This window comes from Atta colombica, unplaced genomic scaffold, assembly GCF_001594045.1.
Source record: "Atta colombica isolate Treedump-2 unplaced genomic scaffold, Acol1.0 scaffold10, whole genome shotgun sequence".
NCBI lineage: Eukaryota > Metazoa > Arthropoda > Insecta > Hymenoptera > Formicidae > Atta > Atta colombica.
This window is the reverse complement of record NW_017259184.1, coordinates 12,418-19,832: the sequence shown is the minus strand read 5'-3', so window position 1 is coordinate 19,832 and position 7,415 is coordinate 12,418.

Below are 7,415 nucleotides of genomic sequence, written 5' to 3'. Positions count from 1 at the left end.
CTTCGTCTGCTAAATCTTGCAGTTCATATACATGAGGATTTCGCCAATCGAGAATACGATAAATTTGAAATATTTCCTTGCTCCATTTAGTCTCGTAACCTTTCTCGAAGGCTTTCGTCCTATTGATGCGAACGAGATCTCCGACGCGATATATTTAATCTTTCACGCCTTGTTTTTTTTAATATTTCGTTTTTCTAACGACGTGCTATATTTTCATGAATGATACGTGCGTTTTCTCTCGTTACCATAGATTTCTCGTAAACAAGAATGCAACCTATGGTAATGTACAATGATTGTAAGCGCGTACAATGTCCTGCAGATCGATGTAGCGACGTGTTTAACGCTATTCAGTGTTCGCTCCTTCAGTTCTGTTGAAATGCTCGATGATGGCTTTAATGTCCGGATTGCACGTTATTCGAAAACGAATGTCGTTTTCTTTAAAAAATTTCTGCATTAGGTGCGCGACAAATTCTTTACTCTTGTCAATTGTAAGTATACAGGTGCTCATCCTTCGTTTTTCGCTGATACATGATAAAAAACTTTTATCACACTGTTGTTCATTTTGTCACGTAGCGATTCTATCCAAACGTATTTGCTTAGTACATCGATAATCATTAACAAATAATAATAGCCATCATTGTAACTTTTTAGATTTCGGAGTTCGATCAAATCTGCCTCCCACATATTGTCAATGTTTGTTACGCTGCAATCGCGGAAATTTTCTATACAATGGTCGGTGTACGCGTCTTGCGATTCAAACCAGCGCACAACTTCTCCCCATGAGAAATTCAATTTAACAGCATGAGTTAGATTATTCACCGCCATAGTGCGACGGATCGTAGTATAATTTTTCAAATGTCATCGTTATTTTAGTTTTTTCCAACCGAATACTCGATTTTTTTCCGTTTGTAAAGATGCAGGGGTATCAGTTTTTCATGTACGAGAAAGAATCAGTGAGCTTTCTTCGTCTATTTCTTCTTCATAATTTTTACGTTTTTCTCTTTCTTCGCTCTCTCGATCGGCGTAGAACTTGTTCTTTCGTTATGAAAAGCGTGGAATTCACTGATATCGAAATTTATACTAACACCATGGACAATAATCTTGTATTTCTCACGCGGAAGGTATGTTCAGTACGCACGGAATAATAGCGGAAATTGATTTCTACCCATTACTTTCACAATTTTTCTCTCGCGCATCGCGACATTTATCACTGATATTCGAATCTTTCACGGCATTACCATCTATTTCTCTCGATTCCATTCTCGTCCTAATTAATTTTCTATCAGGCACAGCTTTTCGAAACAAAAATAAATTTCATTAGTAAATGCGCATGCTTACGATAAGATTTCGATACGCTTTCCACTATTTCTTCAATGCTTTTTATCGCGTTATTATTCCTCGTATGATTATGCTCGCTCGAAATTTCGAAATTTTTCGTAATAATACCGGTGTTACTGATGGAATGAGCCAGCAGTATATCAGTTTTGTGTGAACATCATCTCGTTATCAGCGGAGGCATCTCGTATAGATAGTTGCATGCGTTTCTTTCTGTCTTCGCGTTTTTTGGATAAATCGCAGATATCGCCATAATATACATCTCTCTATACATTTTCCATCTCTCACTTTCGTCGCGCCAGTCAGAAGTAAGAATACGACTCATCTCCGGATCGAGTTAGATGAGTTCTGAGGATTTGCGTTATATTATTAGTGCTCGCTGTGTATCCGAATTTTGTGGTATTGCGATTTCTTTTGACTCTCCGTCAGTGAATGATGTCGGATTCTGACGTAGCTAATGTTGCATTCTCTCAAGATTTTCCGTCGAAATTAAAACCATTTTTTTGATCTTCTCTATAATTTTTATCTCCGCTATTTCGTTCCTTCGATAATTAGTGATAATAAGGTCGATAATACAGGTTTGATAATATAAAGTAAAAATCCGCCTCGCTGCACCAACAATTTTTTTTTATCCTTCCAATTCACGTTTTGCAACGATGCGACACAAAGTTATTTTGTATTTAGTTAACCGATTTTTTTCACAACGTTCGAACGAGACGTTATCTTTGAATGTATTAAAAACATATTCGCAGATGCAATGAATTAGTTTTTCATCAGCACCATGTAAGAAAATTGTGCGTTGATTTTTGTTCAAATGATTTGTTCAAATGAGAGCGCCGCGAGAAGACAAGCGATTATCTTATTCCGATCGTATATGAGGCGATTTTCGTCACACTGTGCGATTTCTTGTCATTCACCTTCATCGCGAAAAAAGTCGTATCCTCGGAAAAATACACATTCGAAATCGATACTCGTCATTGATTATTTCAGATCGAGCAGCAAATATCGAGCAAATATCGCCTCGATACAGCGTCGTAGTATGTCTCTTGTAGGAATTTTAGATAGACTTGATTAGATAGACTTGACATCGAGATAGACTTGACGCACTAAATGACGAATTTGAGCGCGATCACGTGGATTTTTGAAAACGACGATGTAATTCGTTGACCACGCTTCTGATGGAAAAGATTCTGCGAGATAAGAATAATACTGAGATTCTTGTGATGACTGCCTTTGGTGAAAAGATCCACAATCGCGTCACACGACGATTCTCTCATAAGATTGTCGATTATCACTAATTTCGGAGAAAGCGGATCGTTCGAACATTCTTCCGGACGGAATAAACCTTCGCGAAATTCAATTTTATTCTTCTTCGTCGCATCTTCAACTCTGTTCTTTAAGCTCTTTTATTGGGTTGTCCGGAAAGTTCGTGCAAAAGATTTAAATTTAATAAATGAAATTAAAAATTTAAATCTTCTGCGTTTCAATTTCCCTTCAAAATCAGCACGAACTTTCCGGACAACTCAATATAATACGAGTGTTGCATTGTAATTGACGATAGGCTTCTTGCCATTCCGCATAATAGAACAAAACTCTCTCGAAACGTACTTCGGACATGAGATATAAATATCGAAGAAAAGTCTTTACAAAAATCATTTTCTCGTACCCGCTAGAACCGCATATGATCAATCCATAGATGTTTCCAGCGTATGTCCATTTTGCGAAATGAGCTACTTTATTATCATGCAAAGATTCAAAAGCAAATAAAAGAAAAAAATGGCGCTTAATATTTTCAAAAATGTACAAAGAAAAAATTTAAGGAGGTATAAGCTGACGCGGCGGAGGCTCCCCACGCGGCCAGACACGCTTACATCAGCGTATCCCCGGCGTAAGCTAGCCGACGACAGCATCGCGGCATCTTTCGAGCTGTTTCTTGCCGCGGTGCGATGAAGATATAAGTTTATTCGCGATGAAGTCAGCGTACAATTTCTTCGGGACGTGGCATCGCCGCTAACGAGCTTATATGCGATGCTGCGTGAAAATGATGGACGAAAGAAAAAGAAGAAGATGTAAAAAAATTTTCTTGTGATTTAAATATAAAATTCATTAATAAAATATCATTTTAATATAAGAACATCATCGAGTTTTCCGTCCATTAGTTATACATTTAGATTAAAATGTAAAATTGTAATACTACATGATTTTATAAAATAAAATATGAATATTATTGTTAAATCTTTTAGTACTAGAAATTTTAATGAAAGCTTAAGCAAGAAGAGGATTATTCATTTATGAAGTCGTAAGGAAAAGAATAATGATTATTTATAAATTTACATTTTACCAATATAGGCATACATGACTTTGTCTTATTTCGCGTTACAATTTCATGAAACGCAGTGCGTCAAATTACAGTAAAATGCAAATTTATCGTCGATTCCTCCGTTTCTTCTTTTGCTTTTTGCCTTTCTCTCTTATTTTCTACTATTAATTTCTTAATATTATTAAAATTTAAAATTAACGAATTTTTATAATTAAATGTTATATCTTTTATATTACAGATTTTATGCGTACGTTCTTCTGGTGTGAACGATATACGCGTAAAATTTTGGGTCGCCTGAAACAAACGATTCGATATAATTTCCGTAATCGTAACTCTCAAGTTCATCCGTCATATCGCCCAGAAAATAACCCGTACACGATTCATACTTATTCGGATTACTTGTACTTAAGTAGTGTATATACACGAGTCAGTATCATAATATAAAACACCTATCTAATTTTCCTAAATATTCATATAATTTTAATCACGTTAACGCTGTCGTATTTGCCGCGATTACAATGTTCGAAAGCCACGACCGCCTCTTTGCGTAGCCATCACGACATATTATTTCATTATTAACGTATTAAATTAATATATTAGTTATCTTATGCTCCGAATTCGTGAGTAAAGTTAGCAGATGTTGGTAAGATTTTATGATCGGTATTAGGCAGATTGGTTCGCTGACTGAATTTTCTCCAAAATGAATTTAGACAAAGCTTAGCGACCGAGCGTAAGCCGAGATTCTGTACAATGTTATTTCTATCGAGAACGATACCTTCAGTTTTTTCTTATACCCTCAGATATCGTTCCTTAGCCTTGACATCGTTGTCCCCGTATTCGCTCGGCTATCCGCTAACTTCCATTAATTGTAAAAATGTATTTATATATTCGGCGAACAATCCTCCCCGCTGTGTATTGAGATCGTAACGCGTAACTTTATACTGCCAAATTTCATTTATGCTTGTCACAAAATACCTCTTCTCGATGGCTTTGCGTAATTCGCAGGATACTCAGTACCTTCGAATTCTCGCTCTCGAGTGCACGTTGTGAGAATGTTTCGCAGGAACTCCGATACAAGGTGAAAAGCAATTTTTCTTTTACCCGGGTAAAATATTGGGAGTACAAATAAGTTCCGCCGTTTGCAAAAAACGGCGCCATTAATAAACTATAGTTAAAATTGTTTGATGTAAAACGACATATCATAAGATTGGACATCCGGCAACACCATAACACCTTGAAATATTAGTGATTTTGTATCATATATTTTTTTTGTACGAAAATGTCGAGTTTTGAGCCGAATAAGCGTCATTTGCGGGAACTTTTGATTTACTTCTTTAATTTGAAGAAATCTGCTGAGGCTCATAGATTGTTTGTAGAAGCATATGGTGATGCTGTCTTAAGTGAAAGAAGTTGTCGTGAATGGTTTCAAAAGTTTAAGAACGGTGAATTTGATGTCGAAGACAAAGAACGTAGCGAAAGGCCGGAAGTGTACGAAGACGCGGAATTGGAAGCATTATTGGATGAAGATTCATGCCAAACGCAAAAAGAATTTGCATTAGGAGTGACTCAACAAATAATTTCATATCGTTTGAAATCATTGGGAATGATTCAAAAGTAAGAGAATTGGGTTCCACATGAATTGAAGCCGAGAAACGTTGAACGCCGATTTTTCACATATGAAATGCTGCTTGCTAGGCATAAACGAAAGGTTTTTTGCATCGTATAATCATTGGTGATGAAAAATGGATCCACTACGATAACTCAAAGAAGAGGAAATCATGGGGACCACCTAGCCATGCTTCAACATCGACAGCCAAATCGAATATTCATGGAAAAAAACTCATGTTGTGTATTTGATGGGATCAGCTTGGTGTCGTGTATTATGAGTTGCTCAAACCGAATACATTGATGAGATTGAGCCGAGCACTCAAGGAAAAACGCGCCCACTACTACTCTAGGCATGACAAAATTATTCTCCTGCATATAATAATGCTCGACCACATGTTGCGGCGCCGGTCGAAACCTACTTAGAAACACTCAAATGGGAAGTTCTATCCCACTTGTCGTATTTTCCAGACATTGCTCCTTCCGACTACCACTTGTTCCGATCGATGACGCATGGCCTGTCTGAATATCATTTCACATCATATGAAGATACCAAAAATTGTATCGACGATTGGATAGCCTCAAAAGATGAAGCGTTTTTCCGATGCGGTATCCACATGCTACCAGAAAGATGGGAAAAAATAGTGGCTAGCGATGGCCACTTTGAATAAAACATTATGTACCGTTCTTTCAATAAATGCTTAATTTTTGATAAAAAATGGCGGAAACTTATTTGTACTCCCAATACTTATTTACTAATTTCATATCAGAAGTAATAAGTACGTTCAGTTTTTAATGTCATTGGGCATTTTATCTTCACTACAAAATGTAAATTCTTCTACAGCATCTAGAGAGACTCTAATAACAGGAAACTCTGGATTTCACAATAAACCGCAAGAACTAAAGCTTAGTTTATCTTTTTCTTCTAAAATCTATTATTTTTTTTTCTCCTCTCTCTTCGCATTGACTTTGTATCCATTATTTTGTACTGTTACTTGATTAACAAGACTATCACTGGATATGCCTCAATGTGTTATTTCGTAGAGTCGAGAAGTGATGAGTCTACTTATATCTTACTCATTCCAAAGTTTACATTTACTTTGATTGTTCGTATCTATAGCAACTTTATCACATAGATCTAAAGTCATGATACTAGAAATAAATGTTAAAAACCTATCTGCATCGAGTGTAAAATTATCAGAAAGTACAATGTTATCAACATTTCGTGCAGCGATAGTGGATGTCTGACTTTTAGATCGATGCAATGTCTAGACAGTTGGCAATCAAATTGATGTGTTTAGAATTCTACTAACAATGAGTTATAAAAATCATCTGGATCGTAATTATTTTTATTATCGAGTATTTCATTTTTCGCTTTTATATTTCTTACGTTATCCAAAGTTTTTTTCAGTAACATACAGTTGCTGTTGATTCTGACTCTTCACTTCTGCGACGTATTCACATAAGAAAAACGATGGCATGCTTACAATCTGTAAAGCAGAATTTGAATAAAATAATGAATAAAAATATATATAATAAATTTAAATCATCTACCTTCTAAAACAGCGCAGTCTTGGCATTTAACTTCTATTACTTTTTCATCGCCTTCATCAATTAGCATCTTCACAATGTAAGCATTACTATTTACTTGATGTTCGGGACAAACTTTTCCTTGAACTGTATAAATATTCCCATCTCTTTTGAGCTCTACATAACTGCAGAATCACCATGATTTACTCGTTCTGATTTACAATAAAGAATAAGAGCTAAGAATAAGAACTAATAATTTTTGTAGGTTAGGTTTCAAAGGTTACATTCTGAGCATTTTGAATAAAGAATGTACATACAATTATTATTATTAAATAAATTTAGGCAAATTACTATTATACCGATATCTCATATTTGAACATTATTATACAAACATTAATTATTTTACCTTTTTATTTTAGCTCCATTTGATTTGGCTATATTGCATTCATTATTTATAAAATAATCAGCAATCCTTCCGATTAAAGATTATCTGATTGCGCCTTCAGAAAATCACTGTCTCACACATTTCTTGTTTTTTTAATAATAATGACAAAATTATCAAAACAACGTGTCTTATATTCGATTGCTGTTGACTATCCGCCGAAATAACTAATAATGACATCAC